Genomic DNA, 12,329 nt, shown 5'->3' with positions numbered 1-12,329 from the left:
TAAAGTTATGACTTTTAATACTGTCAATGCCACGCCGCGTACTAACGAGAGTTTTAGAGGTAGGGATTGTGTTGAACATCACACAGGAACGTCACCTTTGGAAAAAATTTATCGTTTTAATATGGTCAAAGGCGTCCCTCCCAGTGACCGTCTTCATTTAATTGATGAAGGTGTTAGTAAAAAAATCGACGAGGGCATAATACATAATAAGTTTGGTGACATTCATTTTGTAGTTTGGACACCCCGACACAGGGAAGTCGTTTCTGCTTTTATTATGAAGACACGACTTCCTTCTGAAGTGCCCCGTAGAATGCGGCACTTAAAAGAACTTGCTTTGTGGAAGGCCACAGAATTTAGGATTTTTCTGCATTATATAAGTATTGTAGTGTTCAAAGATTTTATGCGAAGTGAGGCATATAATCATTATCTTTTATATTTTTGTAGCATAACTATACTTAGTACTGTAGAATACAAACAACTTTGGCCTGTGGCGAAAAGAATGCTTGAAAATTTTGTCAGACAGTTTAGTCACTTTTATGGTGCATCCAATGTTACAAGCAACGTCCATAACCTCCAACATGTTGCCGATGATGTTGAGGATTTAGGGCCGTTGGATTATTTTTCTGCATATAATTTTGAGAACAATATGCGATTTGTAAAACCATGCGTCAAATCGGGAACTAAAATTGTGGAACAGGTGGATTCTAGATTAACAGAACAAAGTATTGTTCAAAAAGCCAGTCATCGTACGGAAATGAATTATCCACATTTAAAGAAAAAAGGACGTTTACAAGTAAGAGCCGATTACCAATTAGGACCCGAATTCAAAGATAGCTGGTTTCTTACACAAAACAAAAAAATTGTAAGATTTATAAAAGCTACCAAATCAACTACAAGCGATGCATTTAATATTTTAGGTGTAGAAGTTAGTTCTTGGGAGCAATATTTTGACATTTCATCAACAAATGCGGGGGTATTGGATTTCGATGTATCATCAATCAATTTAAATATCTTTAAAATTCATACAAATGTTCATACCACCCGTGTAGAGGTTTCTTCAAGTAATATTAAATGTAAATTAGTACCTATTTTTCTTCCTAGTCGTCCTCTTTCCCAGCTTCCTGTTGAACGCTCCCCACAACCCGATTCAATGGTACTGTTCCCTCTCCTACACACTTACTAATTAGTAATGCATTAGTTACCTAGAAGTATTTAATTTTAGGAGAACTTTAAAGCTAGAAGAGTATTGTAGGTTACTAAGTACTTTTATAAGTAAATATAAAATGAAAAATATGGTTATGAAATTTGTTTGTGATAAAAAAGTGTATAATAAAGAGACACTTACGTACTTCCAAAATTTTGCTAGTTTAATATTGAATCGAGATTTTTTAAGGGACGCATCCTCAGGACCATCTTCTTATTGGTTTAAATACCTACGCCTTCATGCCGGCATCCTACGACTTTCCAGACTTTTTCAGTATCACGCAGCCGGATAATCTGTCCTTGCTACGATGGAACTGTACCACTGCGCATTCCAATTTTCGAGCATGGAGTGTGAAAGTGAAAGATGAACCACTAGCTTAATGAGTTGTACAACAAACTGTAGTTTCTGATACTGGCGCTGGTACGCAAGACGTAATGGCCGGGATATGTTATGAGAATACCTGACACATTCCCCACTGTGCGCAGGAGAGCACAATTATTTCGATGGCAAGATAAGGTGTAGCAGAACCTGTTGGTGATCAGATCTTTTTTCATGCCAATCTCCTAGAAGCTAAAAATAATACTTTTGTTTATTACATTAAAGTAATACATGTTTTACAAATTCATATTGTTTTATTCAAATTCAGACGTTCTTCGAACCTCAATAATTCACTAATCCTTCAACGCACTGATAACACGAAAACCACATACTATTTTGTAGAACTATTAATCACTGCCTTTCTTTTATGTTCGGCATGAACTACACTTTTTCTTATCCCTTTAATATTACATGCACTTTTCCCATTGTAAAGCTTATCTTTCAAATGTTTTTCAAAAGTTGCCTGGTCAATATTTCCACCAACAACCTTCAGTATTTTTACAACGTTTGGATATTTTTTCTAACCCAACTTAGGTCTATATCCTTTTTTAACAGCCCCAGCCCAGCTACAACTCGCAAAAAAAGGTCTTGAAAACATTTTTCCCAAAGCGTAATGAATTCGTTGCTTTTCTTTGGTAGCAGTAATCTCGCTGGTAATCCAACGTACCATTGTTTGGAAGTTTTCCGAGAGAGAGAGATTATTTTCCAACGCATCCAGCTCTTCCTTGCACACCAATTCTGATGCGAGGAAAACTGGTCGCTGCATTGCTGGAGGCTGGTGTGCAATGGATGCAGTGACGACAGGCTGTTCCAGCTCTTTCCGGCACATTTTCTTAAGTTGCAGTTTTACATCTACTACTGCAGTGGTAAGTTTATGCGTTTGACGAAGATTCTGCTCGATTCGCTGATCACATATCCCGATTGCATCAAGAATTGATTGTGTTTCCATGATTTGATATCTAAAACAAATGCATTAAAATTGCAAACATATGCGTTATATACATTGAAGACAATAATTCTTTTTCGATTTACTCACAGTTAGATGCAATTATTTTGCAAATACAAATCCGCTAGCGCTAGATTCTGAGCCAGCAAAAATATACACCTCTCTTCTTTTAATTTCAATGTTGTCATTTATTGTCAAATCAATTTGACATATCGATATGAACAACTTTTGACAGCGCTGTCACGCGACCACATTGTTTACACACCGGCAGATGAGCAAACAGCAAGCAACACACTCTTATAATTAATTTGTTTTTTCAGTGCGAATCGATTAAAACAATGCTGCTAATAGCTGAGGTAAGTCGAACTAGTACTGTGGCAACCTTATACATCACCATCATCAATCAAAACTGATTGTAATACAAGCAATACTGCGGCATTCTGTGTACGGCATCATTGTATTGAAATGGTGTTCGTTCTACAATAATTTCCATTTTCTGTTTTGTTTTCGTTTCAGGAGGTGTATCACAACAACAAAAACAAAGCATGATAGAACAATAAAAGGACTGCGGATAGAATTGTACATCGAAGTGTATATTTATTCATTATATGATGACATTGTCGGGCGAGAAGAAAGGGAAGCGAAAATGAATGGTGGGAGGGGAAGCCAGGTAGGTGCGGTGAGGAGAAACGAGTGAGAGGGCACTCAAAAAGCACTCAAAATCACTCACGAGAGATTTCATTTCCCTTAACAAGTATAGTGTTGTTAAGGGACTTCTTAAGGGACTTGTTAAGGGAGTTCTTTGCAGCGGGATCCCCTCATTCTCAATGCCGCGTTTTTGGCTAATCCTCGCTCCCACCCTTTCTTTCCTTCTCCTCAACGGACCCACCATTCCCGCGAGCGTAGACCGATCAAAAAATTCCAGGAAATTCGGGCAGTAATTGTGCAGTTTTTTATTCACAGAGCTATTCGGGAATATTTCAATTCTTGGTGGTGCGTGCTGGACGAACGAAACGTTGGCTGCTTTCTCCACCGATAGCGCTTGCTGTTGGAAGAGAAACACTTGCTGTTTGATGCGTTTGCCTGAGGAATGAAAGATAAATCGAGCATTAGAATGGTGAACAAAACTAGTAAGGCCGCGGGACCATGGGGATTCTCAGCGCTCATTTTCTCAAGCACTCATGAGTCGGAACAAAATCGGTTTTGAGAATCTTTGAGAATCTTTGAGAAGGTTGACGATGCAGCGATCGGTTAACTGAAATATGGAGAATTGTGCTATTTGTTTATAGGAAATCACTTTGGAAAATGTATTCAATGTTTATAATTGAAAACGTTAAAAAAAATGCGATTAAAAACTGTTTTTCTATTTAAAGCTCTAAATAAAGCTTGAGTGTCTATATCAGTCTCTCAGGGTGAGAAAAAACTGACGACGGCCACCCCTCCCGACAATGGCACTCAAATTCGCTCATTTTGTCATGCCCCCCTCCCAACAATGGCACTCAAATTCTCTCATTTTCTCATGCCCTCTCTGTCACATTCGTAGCTCGATCTCCTTCTTCTGGGATTTAGCGTTCTGAGCAAGGACCGTAAAGATATCAGGTCAAGTTATAAGCCCGTTTTGACAGCTAGGTGGAAGAAGAATCGACGAAGAAAACTGACAGTTAGTTTTCCGCTTTTGACGAACGCTTCAAGTTCTCGAAGAAAAATTTCCATTTTAAATCACGGACTGTGTTCTAATAAACTAAAATATTCACCCAAATTGATCTCCACCAAATATTGACCATGCAAAACGTAAACAATCCATCAATACATATACAAGCGGAAAACCATCTGTCAAAATCGGAGCCCAGGGGGGGGATCGCCAAAAGCGCTATAACTACACCTCATTATACATTCCACCTTGGTTCTGAGCATGCGGTTTTTGCAACGGCCATTTCGTGCCGCTTCGATCTCATCACCTTCTCTCCCCTCCCACCTTCCTTTTTGATCCCCGCTTTGGGGTTTGCAAATTTTTGACATGTCAAATGAGAGTGAAGCCAAAATGTAAACAGCAAGTGTTTGCGTGTGCGGCGATCTTTTGAGTATTTTGTGCAAATTATGTGATATTTCTTATAAAAAACGTTTTGTTTTGTAGATTAAACATAAAACTAACCACGACAGTATTATTTAGTTGTGGTGGAAGCCAAAAAAATAGCTTGGAGCATTCAATAAAGCAGGATGAAATTTTTAACCTTCAAGCACGACGCTGACGCTGAGGTAAGGTGTGCTTGTGTTTAATTTCGATGATAGTTTCATTTTAGGGTGTGATTTGTGCCATATAACCTTTTCTGACGGGGATTCTTTAGTCGACATCGTCTGCAGCTGTTAAGCGGTGCAGAGGAAGGGGCTCGCTACGACCCTTCCCACACCCGGACGCTTTTTCCGGGGATGAAGGAAATGTTCCCGGTGGGTTGAACTTGTTCTGTTTTAATTGACTGGTTTTCATGTAGGTGACCTTTCTCCCGGTAGGCTATATGCGCAAAATCTAACGGTAACCCGTGTTGTGAACGAATCGGCATATGCGGTGCCGGACACTGTGGAAATTGTACACAACGGGACGATGTCCAGGCACGACACAAGAGTACGATTACATGCAACTGATCTGCTGCAAGGAAAGGATTTCGACGTGTGGAACAAGGATGTGCTGAATGCGTTCCTGATCGATATCACGTGGATAATTCTACTGCGACTATAAGGGATACTTGCTGGATTGTATTCGTGACAGGGCCGGCCAGAAGGGTGTGGGCAAGTTGACGGAAATTGTCGCAATGTACCATAGCGTTCCGGTGATGCCAAAAGACGAAGCAGACTTCTCCAGCTACTTATCCACGCCGAAGGATGAACGTGCTCAGGGCAGCAAACAACTCGCCGGAGCACGGAGCGCGAAAGGCATCGTACGCGCAAGGCTTCATGCTGCTGCGCGAAGCGGATGTATGGCGTTGCTTGCTTGTACTTAAACATATACATCTTTGAGTAAGTACGCTTTGGGGACCGTAATTCCAAGCTTATAATTGTGAAAATATATTTAATATAAATTTCAGGTTGTATGAGTCCCGTAAATGGTCATGACTTGAAAACATACGTTCCCATTAGACCTCATCAATAGATCATTTAATAAACGACGGCGCTGTATTGAAAGCGGTTCATGGTAGACCTCAAAACTGGTTAGCACTTGATAAAAAGGTAAGCAAGTGAGTATTCAACAAACGTGCATGTGACCATCTCTGTTCTGTAAAAGTTATTCACAAAGTATGATAACTATGAAGTATCATAATTATGGTAATAATCTTAAAGCTAACTTTGCTACTTATTCATTGCACCAGTTCAATCAATTATGAATATAAAAATTGGTATGTTAAAGGAAAATTACTCATAGAAACTTTTTATAACTTAAACTCCATAACATTATATATTTACTGATATCCACATTATTTAGAATAATTCATACAACTACCTTAAACCAAAAAATCAATTACTATCAACATTTACTAGCATTTATGAATTCGCTTATATTTTTCAATTGACTAATAGTTCAGCAACAATCAAAAATAAAAATAAAACCTTATCAATATCAACAAATTCAAAGCAAAAAAATCGTCAAAGGAACATTATTGAACTCTATCTTATTTATCTAATTCTTCTTCTTCTTTCTTGAAAACGTACCACGACTGACACTTTTCACAATGCCTTTCGCTTGGGCAGCTGATTGCGAATTTTTAAATTTCTTTATAAAAAAAATCCTCAACAATAGAATCCTCTAAAGCCCTTCCTGCTCCTCCGACAACAGCAAATAGACGGAGGATATTAGAATATTTCCTGAATTCTACCTTAGGCCCGTTGCCTCCCCGTCCACTCCAACTGCAATCTACTATAAATATCCTATTAAATAATAGGTAAAGAACGCGATGCATTCTGCTCTTTGCGTTTGATGCTTTTACCTTCTTCATAAGCCATACTTTTAAATTATTGAAGCGCTCTGCTGACGCTATGCTTTCTTCTAAGTCATCTAGACCGACCTTGGTTGAAACCAAAGCGAACAAAAAGTATTCTTCATCTTCCATATGCCCATCATCATTTTGGGTTGGTTCAACTTGGCTTTGGCTTTGAGTTTTTAAAATCTCGTCCTGTTTCATTCGCACGTCCATCACTGCATTCAAAACTGTCCTTATATCTTTTTTTTATTTTCCTGCGCTAGTTCTACACAAGGACACTCCTGGGAACTACTCGTCGAAGCATCGGGAGCTCGTCCGACGTTTGATGTCATGATTATCTAAAATAATAGGTACAGGTAAAATCTACTAATTTGTTATGATTTCGATTAATTAACGCTTTGATTCCTTCACTTACAGATTTACCGGAAGCCGAACAACTATTTCACTAACTAATACGAGCTGGAATAGGAAAAAACGTAAATCCGGAACTGATTTTTAGCTACTCAAAACGACGCCACTTGTCGACTTGTTATTGTTCAATAAAACGCATGCAAACCAAATACCTTTGTTGTTTCATTTTGACAGCAGTTGGAATGGGTCGACCCCCATTGTGTGGACTCGCATCAATACGGCTACACCGTGACGTCACTGAGCGCCTGTTCATATTGGGCTTGTTCTCTGAGTGACGTTTATACCAATAAGCCGAGAACAAGCCGAGAATAAGCCCAAGAAATTTCATACAAATTCTCTCTGAGATTGTTGAGAGGGCCTCTCTGTCACATTCGTAGCTCGATCTCCCTCTTCTGGGACATAGCGTTCTGAGCATGCGGTTTTTGCAACGGCCATTTCGTGCCGCTTCGATCTCATCACCTTCTCTCCCCTCCCACCTTCCTTTTTGATCCCCGCTTTGGGGCTTGCAAATTTTTGACATGTCAAATGAGAGTGACGCCAAAATGTAAACAGCAAGTGTTTGTGTGTGCGGTGATTTTGTAAGTATTTTATGTAAATTATATGATATTTGTCATTAAAAACGTTTTGTTTTGTAGAATAAATACAAAATCAACCACGGAAGTATGATTTAGTTGTGGTGGAAGCGAAAAAACAATGCTTGGAGCATGGAATAAAGCCGAATGAAATTTCTAACCTTCACGCACGACGCCGCCGCTAGGTAAGGTATGTTTATGTGAAATTACGATCATTGTTCCATTTTAAGGTGTGATTTGTGCAATATAACCGTTCCTGGCGGGGATAGTCAATAGTCGATACCCTTTGCAGCTGTGAAGGGGTGCAGAAGAAGGGGCTCGTTACCACCCTTCCCACACCCGGACGCTTTTTCCACGGATGAAGAATATGTTCCTGGTGGGTTGAACTTGTTGTGTTTTATTTGAATGGTTTGTAATGTATGTGACCTTTCTCCCGGTAGGCTGTATGCGCCAAATCTAACGGTGATCCGTATCGTGAACGAATCGGCATAATCGGTGCCGGTCCCCGGCGGTTTGTGAAAGTGGTGGTACACAACGGTATAGAGTACGATAGATAACATGCAACTGATCTGCGAAGTGCGCCACCTGATGCTGGCGTTCGGCAAGACACAGAAGGAAATGGCACAGGAGTTCAACGTCTTGAACAAGGACGTGCTAGATTTGTTCCAGATCGAGGACCGCGACGATTAGATAGTTGCTGGAGCTAATTAGTGACATAGCCAGAAGTGTACGGGCAAGTTGTCGGCGATTCAATCAATTAGCCGGACCCAACACGAAATGTACCGCGCAAGGCTTCATATTGCTGCGCCAAGCGGCCAACGACTTAAAGTAGGACGTGAACGACGGTGGCATTGCGCTGATGGCATAGCGGTTACATAATGTTTAGCAGTATCATCAGCAACGTGTTCCTCGGCAACATTCGGCATGCGTTTGTGCACAATCCGCATCTTACTATCCATCTTATGATGCGTTTTCCTCTGAAGCTGTGAAACGGTTGCCAAATGGACTGGAATATTTTATAGTACTGGAGTATTTGGCCGTAAACGTCCTAGTAAATTGAATTATTAAAAAAAGACATCAAAACAGTACACTGTTGCCTCGAGTCGAGTACAAGCACCGATTTGAAAAAAAAATGCGCCTTAAGAGCTTTATTGTCATATGGAGCAGGACGACCACGACGAACGGCTTTGCTTGCTTGCACTTAAACATACACACCTTTGGGTAAGTACACTTTGGGGACCTTTATTCCAAGCACACAAGTGTTTATGTAAATATATTTAATATACTTTCAGGTTGTATGAGTCCTGTATAGCCTGATTTGTGTAAAAGTAGATGGTCGAGCTAGCTGTGGCCACACGTCCTCACTAGCGATTCTTAGATTAAAAGCGGTTGATGAAGCTCTTATACACCTCGAAATTGATTAACGCATGATACAAAAGTAAGCAAGTAAGTATACGACAAATGTACAAGTGACCATTTATGTTCTATATTAGTTATTCATAAATTATGTGATTTATGGTAATACCTTGACATCAATCCAATTACGACAGGTCCTTGGCTTACAGAGCATTAATATGTGCCATTGGATGTCCTTGGTTGGGATCTTCGTAGGCTAGAAACCCGCTTTTGTTGACGATATAGGGCGGTATTGATTCCGAGCCAATCCAACGGAATATATGCCTATGGTAAGACTACGCTTACATTAATACATTTAATTAATACACGAAAAGGCATATCATAGTTTAAACAGTATGGTTCTTTTGTTAACATGTCCCAGCCTGATCGTTTCTTTTACGATATAGCTTGCAGTGGCACTTGCCTTTCTTGACAATCTTGCATTAAGCCTAGGTAGCGAGGCGATTGAGTACGGAGACATTAGACAAACCGTCAAATTAAAATGTAACATAGGAGTGAAACTAAAATATGTATCTGAGTCAGTAATTATCATTTCTTTCGGGTTCTTTCTCTACAACACTTCATAAGCGATTTGTTTTATAATTCATTCGTTTGTTTATTATTTCCATTCTTATAAGTTCACAGCCACAATGCCATATAGTCTTGTAGCATATAAAAAAAACTGATATAAAATATCTAATTTCGTTATTTCTTAGGACCTCCTTTGCTCTTTCGTGTGAATGAGCCACGAGAAACGCTTTTTATTACGCCTGATACATTGGCACTGTTTTATGCATTTTGTAGTTTTTTTTGAAAAAAATTTTCAAGTAACGCAAAATCATCTTTTCGGCTACCTACATTTCCTACATCTGCAAATAAACGCAATAAATTTACATGTTTTCGGAAGGCTACTTTTGGTCCATTACCTCCTCTTCCGCTCCAGCTACATTCAACCAAAAATAATCGATTGAAAATAAGATATAAGGCCTCGTGAAGTTGCGCTTTTGTTTCTGTTGCCTTCATTTTGGCCCGCAATTTACGCTTCACCTCCTCAAACTGATCCTCTGAACCTAGATTCTGCTCAAAATCACCTAACTCTTTTTTCGATGCAATCAACGCAATAATTCCCTCACTTTCTTGCGTATGTGGTGTAATTTCGTGCGTTTCTTGCGGAACAGGATTTTGCTCGTGTTGACTCTGGCACTTAATAATCTCCTCGTTTTGCATTTTAACGTCAACAACGATTTGGCTCAGGGTATAAATCTGTTTGCTGTTTTGCAGGGCAATCTCTGCGTATTTGCATTGATTTCCTGCAGCCCCGCAACAGCAGACAGAAGAAGCTTCGGTGGGCTGACGATACATTTTTCATCTGCAATTATGAATGTTCATGTTACTTTTATTGTTTGTGTATAGTTTTGATAATAAAAAGGTTTGCTTTACTTACAGGTTGTTGCAGAGCGGGTTTTAACGCAGCGATGTTGTTGATATATATAATGCAGGGATTTGGGGATTGAAGCAGACCGAAAAGTACCGCAGAGCCGCTGTAAAGCAATGCGCGTGACGTCACGGATCGTTGCTCATTTCGCCTTGTTCTCTGAGTGACAGCCATACCATGAAGGCCTGATCAAGGCGAGAACAAGGCGAACGGTTTCCATACAGATTCTCTCTGAGATTGTTGAGAGGGACACACTCGCACTCCACTACCCCATCCCATGGAGAAAACATATTTTAGTTAAGAGATAAAAAAAGCCGTCACACTTATGCAACATAATCGATTTGCAAATCAAGATGTCCGGTTGTTGATTCATACGTGTGTTTCTTAACGCGACATAATTTTGTTTCAGTATTGTTTTACACGCCCTAAAACGAATAACAATACATCCCAAAACAAAAAAAGATAAAAACTAAGTGTCGCCTTACCATAAACATATATAGTATATATCGTAGTTCCCAAACGAGGATATCGAATGGCACATGTTAATGCTCTGCACAAGGACGTGTCAGAATTGCATTGTTGTAAGGGTATTACCATACATTTGACAATTTACAGATAACTATTAAAGAACATAAATGATAACATGTACATTTGTCACATACTTAGCTGCTTACTTGTGTATCGAGCGCAAACTGATTTCGAGATCTATAAGAGTTCCATGAACCACTTTCAATCCAGATCCGTCGTTTGCCCCTGAATTGGTTAGGTGTAATGGGAACATATGTCCACAGGTAGATCGACCATTGTTTTTTACACAAATCAAACTATACGGGACTCATAAAACCTTAAAGTATATTAAAAATATTTACATAAACAATTCTGTGCTTGGAATAAAGGTCCCCAAAGTGTACTTACCCAAAGGTGCATGCAAGCAAAGCCGTTCGTCGTGGTCGTCCTGCTGCACATGACAATAAGGCTTTTTATGCGCATTTTTTTTCAAATCGGTGCTTGTACTCGACTCGAGGCAATAGTGTGCTGTTTTGATGTTTTTTTTATAATTCAATTAACTAGTACGTTTATGGCCAAATACTCCAGTATCATAAAATATTCCGGTGCTGGTCCATTTGGCAACCGTTTCACAGCTTCAGAGGAACACACATCATAAGATGGATAGTAAGATGCGGATTGTGCACAAACGCATGCCGAATGTTGCCGAGGAACACGTTGCTGATGATACTGCTGAACATTATGTAACTGCTATGCCATCAACGTAATGCCACCGTCGTTCACGTTCTACTTTAATTCGTTGGCCGCTTGGCGCAGCAATATGAAGCCTTGCGCGGTACATTTCGTGCTGGGTCCAGCTAGTTGATAGTTGGCCCAAGCACGGTTATCCTTCAGAGCAGATATGCAGCGGGAAAAGACCGCTCACCAATTTGCAACACCACAACGGCATGGCGCTTGGCGGCAATCCCCGATAACTTTCCCGTACCCTTCTGGCTATGTCACTAATTAGCTCCAGCAACTATCCCTCATCGTCGCGGTCCTCGATCTGGAACGAATCTAGCACGTCCTTGTTCCACTCGTCGAACTCCTATGCCATCTCCTTCTGTGTCTTGCCGAACACCAGCATCAGGTGGCGCACTTCGCTGATCAGTTGCATGTTGTCTATCGTACTCTATACCGTTCAGATCACTCTCAGCCTCCGACCTGTTCGGACGTGTTCGGTAATAGTGCGATACAGTTTATCTTCTGAGAGAGAAAAACACCAAAAGAGAAACATTCCAGTTAAATTACGCAAACGCCTAGGCACTCGGCCACCCGAGATGGCCCCGCGAAAGAGAAACGTCGCTCGTCGTGGAGGCTCAACGTACTCGCTGTCCCATTTTCATAGTATGAGTCAGCGTGCAAAACCAGAGTACGCACCTCAGGTGTCGCTCAATAACGCATACGACATCCTAAGTGAAGACGAAGAAGCCCCGTCATCGCATGTACAACCACTACAACCAAGCACGAA

The 12,329-nt window shown here is 40.3% G+C and overlaps 1 long non-coding RNA gene and 1 pseudogene across 3 annotated transcripts; one reads left to right on the top strand and one right to left on the bottom strand.

The window, feature by feature from the left end:
• Positions 1–2,640: 2,640 nt before the first annotated feature.
• LOC133391855 (uncharacterized) lies at positions 2,641–7,059 on the top strand. 3 transcript variants are annotated; one of them, XR_009765313.1, is made up of 7 exons: positions 2,641–2,884; positions 3,045–4,784; positions 4,874–4,973; positions 5,037–5,540; positions 5,609–5,750; positions 6,763–6,849; positions 6,917–7,059. It is a non-coding gene; the product is annotated as an uncharacterized LOC133391855 (long non-coding RNA). The 3 variants fall into 3 exon arrangements; XR_009765311.1 differs by having other exon boundaries at positions 3,045–4,973; positions 6,763–6,855; XR_009765310.1 differs by having other exon boundaries at positions 2,643–2,884; positions 3,045–4,973.
• Positions 7,060–11,345: 4,286 nt separating this feature from the next.
• LOC133391853 (6-phosphogluconate dehydrogenase, decarboxylating-like) lies at positions 11,346–11,975 on the bottom strand (annotated as a pseudogene).
• Between the last annotated feature and the right edge of the window lie 354 nt (positions 11,976–12,329).

The sequence above is a fragment of the Anopheles gambiae genome, chromosome X (genome assembly GCF_943734735.2).
Source record: "Anopheles gambiae chromosome X, idAnoGambNW_F1_1, whole genome shotgun sequence".
In the NCBI taxonomy this organism is placed as follows: domain Eukaryota; kingdom Metazoa; phylum Arthropoda; class Insecta; order Diptera; family Culicidae; genus Anopheles; species Anopheles gambiae.
This window is presented reverse-complemented; position numbering and strand designations above follow the sequence as displayed.